General features: G+C 35.3%; 1 protein-coding gene across 2 annotated transcripts in view; it reads right to left on the reverse strand.

Moving 5' to 3' along the window:
* The window catches only part of PTPN12 (protein tyrosine phosphatase, non-receptor type 12), a 103,816-nt gene that overhangs the window by 64,299 nt on the left and 26,239 nt on the right, over positions 1–13,278 (reverse strand). The window contains exon 2 of one of the 2 annotated variants that reach the window (XM_008577536.1): positions 6,919–7,117. The exons of the other annotated variant lie outside the window; for it this stretch is intronic. The gene's annotated coding sequence lies outside the window, so the exon portion shown is untranslated. The remainder of the gene's footprint in view (positions 1–6,918; positions 7,118–13,278) is intronic. 2 annotated transcript variants of the gene reach the window in all.

Raw genomic sequence — 13,278 nt, forward strand, 5'->3', positions numbered from 1 at the left:
CAGCACAGAGCCTAGTACATAACAGCTAAATAAATGTTAATTATCATTATTGAGTCAATTACAAAAACTCTTTAAATGTTACTTTCTACTTCAGATTTATTTATTTCCTTAAAACCCTTCCTAGATCAAAGATCAAAAAGAATTGCATATTCTGGGCCAATTTGTCTGCCAAATTTGAGCATGCTCAAGAATCACCTCGAGGGCCAGATTGCTGGTTCCCACCCCTAGTGTTTCTGATTCAGTAAGTCTGGGTGGAGCTGGAAAATTTGCATTTTTAATAAGTTTCCAGTTGATGCTACTGCTGCCACCTGTGGCCATGCTTTAAGAATCACTGGTATAAGGTCTCTGGGCCCTAGAGGAAAGAGTATTGTGATTGGTTAGCACAGAGGAATGGAGGTTCATTTTCAATATTCTTAGGTTCCTCTGTATTTTATGTACAAGCTGGCAACATCAAATAATTTTAAGAAAAGTGATTAGGGATTTTTCTTGGGAAATCGGGAAAGCGTTAGGGATGAAGAAGGAAAAATGTAGTTGACAAGCAGCAAAATAAAAAAGGGAGGGAGGTGGGGGAGAGGGAGATCATGGTTCAACAACAAGTGAGATCAAAAGCACTGGCTATAAGAAACAAAATAGGCTTAAATAACAGAATTAAAAGATTCTGATGAAAGGCAAATAAGAAAACCAAAAACTTTTCTATATCTCATAAAGCACCAGGATAATCCAACATTGTATGGACATGGTAACATTTTACACCAGCAATGTGACTGTCAAAAAAATCACCATAAAGGGCTGGCCCCATGGCGCACTCGGGAGAGTGCGGCGCTGGGAGCGCAGTAACACTCCCACCACGGGTTCGGATCCTATATAGGACTGGCCGGTGCGCTCGCTGGCTGAGTGCGGTGCGGGCGACACCACACCAAGGGTTGTGATCCCCTTACTGGTCACGAAAAAGACAAAAAAAAAAAAAAATGGAATTGAAAGATAATATGAATCTTTCCATGAACAATTTTGAAGACCCCTCATATATTAGAATGTAATCATATTTAAAAACAGGGTCTTCAGAGAGGTAATTAAACTAAAATGGGGTCAGTAACATGGGCCTTAATCCAATATGACTGATATCCTTATAAGAAGAAGAAATTTGGACAGAGAACACACACAGAGAGAAGACTAGGGAGAAGACGGCCATCTACAAGCCAAGGAGAGAGGCCTCAGAAGAAACCAACCCCGCTGACAACTTGATCTTGGGTTTCTAGTCTTCCGAACTGTGAAACAATACATTTCTGTTGTTTAATCCACCCAGATAATCACATCCTTCTTTTCGTATTCTTTTTCTTTGCTGGTTAGCAGTCATTCCACTTGCACACCTCCAAATCTTATCCATCTTTAAGCCATAGCTCCTTTACAGAGTTCCTGATGCTCCTCATCCAAAAATAATCTTTCCCTTCTAACTTCTTTTTACCATTATATGTACTCTTAGAACTCTTCCCATTTCCACTCTTATGATAAATATATAAAGAAAATAATTTTATTTTCCCTACTAAACTATATACTTTGTGAGTACAAATTAATATTTGAAATGCCCTGCATCCCTACAGCAAACTAGATGCTTTTTTGTTGAATAAATTAATCTTAGAGGAAGACTGGATTTGGCCTAAAGCAGAAGGTTTTGTTTTCTTAAAACCATATCATCAACACTAATGTCCAAATAGTGCTTGAATTGAGGTAGCACCAAAGTTCATTTAACCGTATGAAATAAAAAGTATCTACGCATATAATTTCGCTTTAACTTCCTGACCTAGTGAAGATGTTACTAGAAAATTTAAAGAAAAATATGCTATGTTATTGAGAAACATGCCATATTGTACTAAAGAGTCTTATTCATTAGCACAGTCTATGTGACAGGATGTATGGGAACAGCACTAAACACTAATAAAATAATTCATTTATTAGGTAATATAATTATTTCATATAATCCTAAAGCAAGCAAAGATTTTGAATCATTTATTTACTGTCTTAATTGGGCAAAAATATAGCTAAATGGTATATTCATGTAAGCTTATGAAGACCCATTACATCCTTTATCATGTGTGATTTTTTTAACTAAGCAAACACACAAAAGACTTGAAAAACCACCAATTCCTTAGTTCAATTATAAAATACTTTGAATGCTGCTTGTCAATGTCTAGCCTCTTTTTATAGCACTCAGAGTTTGATGCTTCCACCATACAGCATTACTTACTATGACCGCCAACCCACCAGCAACCCTCCACCCTGACCATCAGTTTCAAAACTTGCTTTTGCTGGTGAGTTAATACCAGGACTCTGGGCTAAAGTCTTACTTCCCTTGTGAAACCTTTCCTGAACCTACTGTCCTTCACTGCTCCTCAGCCCCAGCAGTGAGTCCATAATATTATGCTCTATTACTACTTACAAAAAGTATTTCAATACTTGCCTGTCTCATCAACTAGACTATAAAACTGAAGGCACAGACTGGACTACCTATTGGACTTCATAGACCAATATCTAATGCAAAACAAATCACATTAAAAATAGGTGAATTAAGGGCCGGCCCGGTGGCGCACTGCTACAGTGCGCCGCTTGGGAGCGCGGTGGCGCTCCTGCCGAGGGTTCGGATCCCACATACAGACCGGTTCCCGCTCACTGGCTGAGCGAGGTGTGGGAGCAACACCGAGGGTTGCGATCCCGTTGCCGGTCCCGTCTGGTACGGGCGCAACACTGAGGGTTGCGATCCGTTGCCGGACACGAAAAAAAGACAAAAAGGAAAAGAAAAAAAAATAGGTGAATTAAACATTTATTGAATCTTCTCAGACAAGTCATAGAAATGTTTTTCATACATTAGAATTTTTGATGCCAACAAAATCTGAATTTAATATTCACTTTGTTCCAATGTTCCAAACACATTGTTTTCTCTATTTCTTAAAACATGAAATTTTATTCACCCAATCCTAAATCAATAAATGGGGTCTCCAAGGCCTACAAAAGTCACATGCAATATGATTATATGATTGTCCTCTTTAAGACAGCTGTTTGTGTGTCAAGATTTGAGTTCTTAAAAGGGTAGAACAACTTTGTTGTTTCTCTAAGGATTGAAGTTACTGAGAATGTGTTTGTTAAATCTCTCTACAGCCAAATAGCTATCTATTGGACTGCCCACTGGGTTTCTCATGGGCATCACAAACATGCCGAAAGAGCACTACTATTCAACAGCTGCTCAAGCCAAAAACCTAGGAGTCATTCTCGATTCCTTCCTTTACCTCACCTTCCTTCCCCTCCAATCCATCAGCAAGTCTTATTTAGCTGTACCCCCCAAATGTATCTACTTCTCTTCATATTCACTGAACAGACTTTGAACTAAGAACACATTTAGATAGACAAATATTAAATTAAATTTGTTGGAAAACAGTAAATGAACACAAAAAGAAATAGAACTAAAATGGAAATTAACTCAAATTCCTTTTTGAATAAGATGGGATACAAATACATATCAGAGCTTAAGATCTCTCTTGCTGTTACCAGACCAAACATCGCTGCCCCAAATTCCTCAATGTCATAACATCTAAAAAACAATGAGTTTCATATGCACACAAGAATATACAAATCTTAAAACTCTACCTTATACGGTAAAATAAAAGTGGAATTACTTTAAGCTTACAAGTTATACTGTGGTAAAATACTAAGACTACCTAATCCATAAAACCATGCTTTTGTCACTGCTCTGAAGAATTTCTGAGGCAATTACTGAAGATCCATTTGAATTTCAAAAGGTAGCAGGTTTGGGACATAGTTGGCTCTCAGTGATACCTGTTAAATGAATAAATCCACCTGGTTTTTAAACATTTTTATTTATTTATTTTAGGCTAGTCAAGTGAAGCAGTGGGAGTGGAAAAGGAACAAAGAAACCTGTAACTGGTTGTAATCAATTAGTTGTAAACACCACTGCACATGGACCTGCCTTATCTGGTTTATAGCTGAAAATTTTAATTGTTCTCAGTAACTAAAATCATTCAATCTTAATAAATACTATTTACCTACCATACAAGTTGCATATGCATAACCAAACCAAAATAAATTTTTTTAAAAAAACTTCAAATAAAAATAATAGCAGTAAACAGTAAAATCAGAGCAATTTCCATCCAAAGTACACTATACTATTTCTAACTGGCTATTCTTAAATGTTTACAAACAGACTTTTACATAAAAAGTACACACCTCTAATAATAACAATTACAAACCACTAAAACAACCAAAGAGCCTTGCAACTACAAAACTGCAGTCTACCTTTAATTGCAAAATACAAGGGTACTTCAAAAAGTTTGTGAAAATAGAATCAAAAGATAATGTGAAGTTTTCCAAGAACTTTTTGAAGCACCCTTGTACACAACCCTGCCTTTCAAAATTCATCTTCCTATCTTTGCTCATGCTTTACCCACTGCTGCATAACAGACTAACTCATCTACCATTCTTTTTCAGAAATGCATGGCTATGCCTCCTCATTTGAAGCTAAGTCAGGACTGGTAATAAAGGACATAACTTTTAAGTAAACAGGGGTCAATCTTATAGGTCTTTGGGTAACAAAATGATTCTGTGTTTTATTCATGTTGATTTCTATGCTTTAGTTATTCTCCTAGTTGTCTGCCAAGCAAACTCCTTGCTTTCTACAAGGTCAGTACACAAATCATCTTGGTGAAACATTTCCTGAGACTACCTAAGTAAAGGCACACACCCCTATCATCCACCACCTCCCAAAATGCTTCATCTCTACCACAGCCCTTTTAATACACCTCTAATATAGGACATATTCCAACGTACAATGATTGCTTATATGAGGGTACTTCAAAAAGTTCATGGAAAGGTTCGTATTATCTTTTAATTCTAGTTTTCTATGAACTTTCTGAAGTACCCTCGTATATGCACATCCTGATAGTACATAAATACCCTGAAGATGTAGACATAAATACTATGAAGATGCAGACCATATCTTCTTATTCTATTAATACCAGCTGCTATCAGCAAAACTTGTGACAAACAGTAGGGTGGGAGTAAAACTGTTTAGGTCTTTCTCGGGTGATAAGGCTGGGAGAAAACGGATGCAAATCAGAATTAACCAGGATACTTAACTGATGTTTCTCTACCCAATACCTACACCTCATTTCTACTTCACAATGGGACAGCTTTGAGCCAGAAAAGCCAAGGTTCAATTCCCAGTTCCATCAACTAGTAGCAAAGGAGATATCTCCAACATAGCTTTATAATCCTCCCTGAGTGTGTGTAGAGATAGTCATTAATTTCAATATTTTTTTAAAATAAAACTTTGTATTGTAGACTTTATGTTTAAAAATAATAAATGTGGCAAAACATAAAATCTAAAAGAAAAAAGATGATAATTTTAAAAAATCCAAGCCTGTAATAATTTTGTTTTGTGCGTTTTTTTCCTTTTGTTTTTGCACAGTCTAGAAAACAAGCAAATGCTTTTCTTAAAGAAAGGCTCCTGTCCCCTGGTGAGAAAAGAAAATACAAACTTGTAATGCAAGTTTACCTTTTCCCTACTGTGTAGATATATTTTTATGAAAATAAAAGTAGAATCCCATTTGATTTCTTGAATTTATGACAATAAAGTTTTGTCATATATATTTTTATTGAAATTAAGATATCTAATACTGAACAATAAATGAGAAAAATATTCCAGGTTTACTTTATTTTTATTTATTTCAACTTACAAGTCCTCACCCTCTCTTTCACCAGTTTCATAAATCTAATGCCCTTCTATCCATTTAACTCATGCAACCACTGGTTCCCACCAATTTTCCAAGTCAATCCCAATTTAAATATTTTGTCCCATTGCTCCCACAGTAAATTACTCAGAAATTCTAAAATCTGGGTATTAAAACTATGGCCCCTGACTTTGCCTTTCTTCACCTGGTTATCTGTCTTAATTTTGATTTAAGAAAACACAATCACTATAGTCCACTTTCATCTCCATAGGGAAATACTCTGCGAAACCCGACTCCTAAAGTATTCCAAAGCAACCCATCTCTAATCTCATTATCCCATAATATGTAATATAAACATATAGTAAAACTGAGAATATCGAGTTCCATTGTTAACACATAAAGCTACAATAATATCAACTCTCTTTACCTCTAACTAAACAAAAAACAAAAAACCCAAATGAATAGCACGGATGCAGAATTCATATTTATCGGTGCAAAAACAAACATAGCACAGGAAGAGTCACTCTTGTAGTCTGAGAGCTCAATACACATTTACCACTATATGGAAAACAAACTATTTTTTGCAAAGCCAGACTGCCACAAAGCTGTGGTCAACAGACGAAACTTTTGAAAGAGAATTATATACTTCCTGGTAAACCACTAACTCTTGAACCCCCTGAAAAGTTCATTTTTTCCCTTTACTCTCCTGAAGTTACTTTTGTAAAGTCACCAATAATCTCCAAAAGGCATCAAAATTTCAATAGCCTCAATTCCTATATTTAACATAGAAATATTCCTTTCTTAGATTCCATGAAACAACTGTCCTTTGATTACCCTCTTACCTACCAGTCCTTTCAGCTATCAGCTCCTCCTGATCAGCTCACCTCACCTCACCTGTCAGTTTCTCTTGATCACCTCACCTATCAGCTCCTCCTCAGTCTCCTAGCCCCTAAGGGTATGTGTTCTGTATGGCACTGTTCTCTCCTCAGATTTTGTCTTTTAACAAGTTTATTCCCTCCCTCTCATGCCTTTACTGTTACATTTACGAAGATCCCCAAATCTCTATTTCTAGTCCTGACTTTTCTTTTCAGTTCCAGTTTCATATTCTAACTGCTTACTGAACATCCCTGACAGAATATCATTCCTGCAATTCAAACTTAACTAGACACACAAAAAAACTCACCTGGTTTTTCAAATGTCTCAATATCCCTTTTTTATTTTCATGGCACCTCTGCCCTCCTTAACCATTAAGGCTTAAAACTTCTAGTAGTTTTGGACTTTTGTACAGTATCTGCTTCCTCTCATATCCAATCAGTTTCAAGTTCTGGTGAGTCCACCTTAGTAAACATCTCTCAAATCTGGCCCTTAGTTTCTAAGTCCCACTGCCAATAAAGAGAGACAGTGTGTCAGCATAGGATCACAGGTAATTTATTTTTTTTCTTTCATTACATTGTTTTTTCAATTAAAAATTACAATAATTAAGAAACCCTTTGAAAAACCAAAGAAAAAAGAAATGGGAAATTTGGTGGACACAGCAAAATAAATAATCTAAATAAATAAATAAGTAAAACAATGCCAAGGAGACAGAAAAAATGCATTTATGTTCATTAAACAATGTAAAGCACCCTACACAACCTTTAGCAAAGAACATGCCTTTAAATATGTAAAGGCCGAGGTGAGTACATGAGATTTATTAACAGATGAGGAATTTAAGTGGAAAATTTTAATTGGCTGCCTCAGATAAGCTGAACTGTTATTGAAACCAGCAGATACCAAAATATCTTTATTTGTATACTCAAATATTATCAAACTTTTCTGTAATTAAAGAGTATTGTAATCCTTATCTGTGCCCTAAAATTTGGTGCCATACCTGAGTAGGATACTTGAGATCACACTGCTCATTACTAGCTACAGTTCCTGTTTAAAAACTCAGAAAAAATATTTTAATGGTATACTGCAAGTTTATTTAGACTGCATTGAAAATAATAAATCATAGACCAAATTCTAGGGTAGAATAGATCATCATTGTTCTCCTTCCTTTCCACTATCAGTCTACATAAATATTAAATAAGCCTTAGCTATTACATATTCAAAAGCTTGGAAATTACCTGGCAAACTAGAATAAGCTTATAAGTCATATTTTTACACCTTCCTATTCCAACTCCCCAAGTCTAGTAAAACCTAAGGCATTATTATTAAGGGATATGCTATGCCAATTCTTCCAGTCAATGTTTATTAAAACCTCTTTGTCTAATATAAGGTATTTATGGTATTAAGAAACAAAAAGTAGGTGTAATAAAGGATCTGTCTTAACACAATCATCACCACCTAAAAAAAGAAAAAGAGAGAGATCAATCAGAAATGAAGCCAAACTTTTGTTTGTAGAATTAAGTTTTAAATTCTTAAAAGAAACAGTTTGGCACTTCCTCAAAGTACTAAACACAGAACTACCATATGACCCAGTAATTCCACTCCTAGGTATATATCCAAGAGAATTGAAAACTTGTACATGATCCACAAAATCCTGTACACAAATGTTCATACCAACATTATTCATAACAGGCAAAAGTGGGAACAGCTCAAATGCCCATCAACTGATGAATGAATAGACAAAATGTGATATTTTCACACAATGGAATATTATTTGGCTATAAAAAGGAACAAAGTACAATGTATGCTCAACATATTATGCTAAGTGAAAGAAGTCAGACACAAAAGGCACATATTTATAATTCCATTTATATGAAATGTCCAGAATAGGCAAATCCAGAGAGACAAAAAGTAGCCTATTACTTACCAGGGTGTTCAAAAGAGGGGAAATGAGGTATGACTGCTAATGGGTACAGGTTTGCTTTTGTGGGTGAAGGAATGTTCTGAAATTAGATAGTGATGACAGATGCCCAACATTGTGAATATACTAAAAACCAGTGAAATATAAATTTTAAAACAATGAGTTTGATGATATGTAAATTGTCTCAATAAGGCTATTATAAAAAAATTCTTAATAGGTCAGATGACACTGTTTACAGTAATCACTGGCAGCTTCAGAAGCCGGCCAACCAAGGCATGTTTACCCCCACCTGGCATATAAGGAACATGCATCTTTCTCAAATTTATTCATCTACTTCTATTCTTTATCTCAGACCTTCTTAGGACATTAATCCCACAGGGCAAAACACAACAAGAAGGTATGAAATCTAACCTAAATAGGAGTAACATAAGGAAATTACAAATGAACAATTAGGGCTATTAGAAATTTTGGCCAGTGAACCTAACACACACCTTTCTGAGTAAAGGATGAGTGAGTATGAAGAGCAGGAGAGACAAAGTATCAGTTTTAAATATGAGATGATACCCAAACCACAGTAATAAAACTAGATAACTAATTTGGAAGACTATATGTTTAAGAGAGGAAGATAAGTAGAAAACGGGGGGAGATATTGGTAAACCATCTGAGATCAGGGTTAAAGTCTAAATTCTGTAATTCTAACCCAGGACCAGGACTAAAACAAAAAAATTAAACCCAAATCTGGGTAATTTTTTTAAGCAAAAAGATATTCTTAAAGTTTTGTTATATTTCTCTGGAGAACTGGAGTTTATTTTTGATACCGAACATTCAGATTCTTTGCAAAAAGTGTTTCATTGTGGCATTATTATAGACTTGGACATGAAAGGCCAGGCCATACTACTAAGAAGATATGTGCATCCTAAGTTACCAAAGGCATGACTTTATTTTAGAATATCTCTTCATGATAATAAGTAGTGCTTCTCTTTCTTACACATAAAAACAAACAAAAAGCCCAAAGCTCAATCATGATTAAAAACTAGGAGCTATCTATATACAATTATTAGGATTTCTGCAGTATTTTTAATAAAAATACAAATTTATGATAGAGAAAATACATAGCTAAAAATAACTTTAAAATATAACCCAGAATTAGTTCCTTAATTTAAAAAAGATACTATAGAGTCCCTTTACCAAAATAAGCCAAGATTTTAAATGAAAAATGTGACTTTTCACAATTTCTGAAACCATGGTCAAAGTCACAGAAGGGAATTTATTAATATTTCCTCCAGCAGCAACTTTACTGCGAGACAAGCAGAAGATATGTCAATCTGTATAGCAATCTTGGAGGAAAAATGATAAACAACAGAAACTTTAGCTGATTATAACTATTAATTAAACTACACTTATGAAGCCACATCTACCTGTCTTATATGATGAGAGCATTTTAATTTGAGAATGTATCATTTTGTTTTATTATGATTGCTCAATTTTTATAAACTGATTGGTACTTTTCTCTTTGTGCTAAACATGGGTATACACAGAAACATGATATAAAAACACCTACAACTCAACAACAAAAAAACCCCAACCCACTTAAAAAATGGGCAAAGGACTTGAACAGACATTTCTCCAAAGCACATCAAAAAATGCTCAAAATCACTAATCATTAGAGAAATGCAAATCAAAACCACAATGAAATACCACTTCACACCATTATGATGGCTAGTCAAAAATAACCCAGAATAGGGCCGGCCCGGTGGCGCACTGGATAGTGCGCCGCTTGGGAAGCGCGGCGGTGCTCCCGTCCGAGGGTTCGGATCCCACATACAGACCAGCTCCCGCTCACTGGCTGAGCGAGGCACGGGAGCAACACCGAGGCTTGCAATCCCGTTGCCGGTCCCCGGTCCGGTACGGGGGCAACACTGAGGGTTGCGATCCGTTGCCGGACACAGAAAAAAGACCAAAAAAAAAAAAAAACCCAGAATAACAAGGGTTGACCAAGATGTGGAGAAACTGGAATCCTTGTGTGCTGTTGGTGGGAATGCAAAATGGCACAGCTGCCACAGAAAACAACATGGCAGTTTCTAAAAAAATTAAAGTAGAATCACCATATAATCCAGTAGGGTATATACCCCAAAGAATTGAAAGCAGGGTCTCAAGCAGATATTTCCACACCCATATTCATAGCCACATTATTCACAATAGCCAAAAGGTGGAAGCAACTTAAGAGACTATGGATGGATGGATGGATGGATGGATGGATGAACAAAATGTGGTATATACATACAATGGAATATTATTCAGCCTTAAAAAGGAAGGAAATTTTGACACATGCTACAACATGGATGAACTTTGAGGACATTATACTAATGGAAATAAGCCAGTTACAAAAAGACAAATATTGTATAATAATACTTATACAAAGTTGAATTTGTACCTAGTACCTAGTCAAATCCATAGAGGCAGAAAGTAGAATGGTGCTAGGGGCCGGGGGGGGGGGTTGTGATCCATTGCCGGTCACGAAAAAAGACAAAAAGGAAAAAAAAAAAAAAGAGAAGAGAACAGATACGATGTTGATGGGGGGGGGGGGGGGGGGGGGGGGGGGGGGAAAGGATGGCAAGTTGTTTAATGAGTATTCAATTTTACAAGATGAGACAAGTTCTAAAGACTAGCTGCACAACAGTGTGAATGTACTTAACACTACTGAACTGTACACTCAAAAATGGTTAAGATGTTAAGTTTTATGTTATGTGTGTCATGTCACAATTAAAATTTTTTTGAAAAAAAGGAAAAGAAACCCTTTGTAGTTGTTTGCACGGAAATTAAATGTCCTATCTAGTGTAGAAAGGAAGAACACCTCTTTCTGGGTATCATTAAAGTATTTCAGATTGCCAGGCCACATAATGTTCAAGTAACATTAGATAGCTCTGCTCTACTCATGAATTAACAGTTACGATTTTCAAAAAAAATCTACTTTTTCAGTTTGCTGACATACTAAATTCACACATTTACAATAAAAAGAAAAGATTCAGATTTAATTATCTTTCCAATTATCAAGAAAAAATTATGAGATACTAATTGATATACCATCAATTATCACTTTCATGAGGGATTTTGTTACAGTAGACCTGCCTTGTGAGAAATGTTAAAAGAAATGCTAAAAGTTCTTTACAGAGAAGAAGAATTATATAGCTCAGAAACTTACATTTACATAAAGAAAGAAAGAAATCAGAGAAGGAATAAAAGAAGGTAAAATGAAAATGTTTAATTTTCTTATTCTTAATTGGTCTAATAGGTAACAGTTAATTCAAAATAATAATAGCAACAATGTATTATGTATGCTTGTGAGTATGTGTGTGTGTGTGTGTGTGTGTGTGTATTTGTATATTCTTATGTGCAAGGGAAATAATGCCAGCAATGATACAAGGGATGGGACAGAAGGACTGGCATAGTGTTATCTGAAAATGGACTTGGATTAGCTGGAAATATATATTGCATACTCTAGGGCAACCACTAAAAAAAGTAAAAAAAGAAGTACAACTGATATGCTAAGAAAGGAGAAAAAAATGGAATCATATAATATGTTCCATTAAAAATGCAAAAGGCAGAAAGAGTGGAAGACAGAAATAGGAACAAAGAACAAGGGCAACAAATAGAAAACAGTAACAAATATGGCAGACATTAACCCAACAATATCAGTAATCACTTTGAACCTCATGGTCTAAATGCACCAATTAAAAGAAACTGTCAGAGTGGATCAAAAAACAAGATCCAATTATATGAGTGCACTGTCCACAAGAAATCCACTTTAAATATAAAGACATATATAGTTTAAAAGCAAATGGATGGAGAAAGATATATGATGCAAACACGAATCAAAAGAAAGCAGGTGTAGCTATTTTAATTTCAGACAGAGGAGACTTCATGGCAAGTAACATTATCAGGAATAGAGGGACATTACATAATGGCAAAGGGGTCAATTCTCCAAGAAGAACTAACAATCCTTAATGTGCCTGCACTTAACAACAGTGCATCAAAATATGTAATGGAAAACTGATAAAACTGCAAGAAGAAATATTTGAATCCACTATGATAGTTGGAAACTAACACCTTCTAAAATAAATGGACAGATCCAGCAGGGAGAAAATCAATAAGGACATGGTTGAGCTCAACAACACCATCACTTAACTGGATGTAATGAACATCTACAGACTACTACATAGAACAACCACAGAATAGACACTCTTCGCAAGCTCACATGGAACACTCACCTAGACAGACCATATTCTGGGCCAGAAAATACACCTTAACAAATTTTTATAAAATGGAAGATAGCCAGAAAATTTCCAAATACTTGGAGATTACTTAGAGAACACATTTCTTAAAAATACATGGGTCAAAGAAGAAATCTCAAGAGAAATTTTAAAATATTTTGAACTAAATAAAAATAAAATACAACATCAAAAGTTGTGGGATGTAGCAAAACCACTGCTTAAAATAAATTTTATTGCATTGAATGCATATATTAGAAAAGAAGAAAGATATATATTGAACTCACTCCAACCAGATGATAAAAAATACAAAGGTGACCATTTAACATCTGTTTTTTACAAGGTTAGCAGACTAAAAGCAGTCTATTCTTTGAACTTTTACAGACTGAATGAAGGCTAAACTCTAATTTCAATAATATAGTTTCCTAAAGGTGAATGAATCAATTCACACACATACACACACACACACACACACACACACACA

The sequence above is a fragment of the Galeopterus variegatus genome, unplaced genomic scaffold, assembly GCF_000696425.1.
Source record: "Galeopterus variegatus unplaced genomic scaffold, G_variegatus-3.0.2 Scaffold67, whole genome shotgun sequence".
Taxonomy (NCBI): Eukaryota; Metazoa; Chordata; class Mammalia; order Dermoptera; family Cynocephalidae; genus Galeopterus; species Galeopterus variegatus.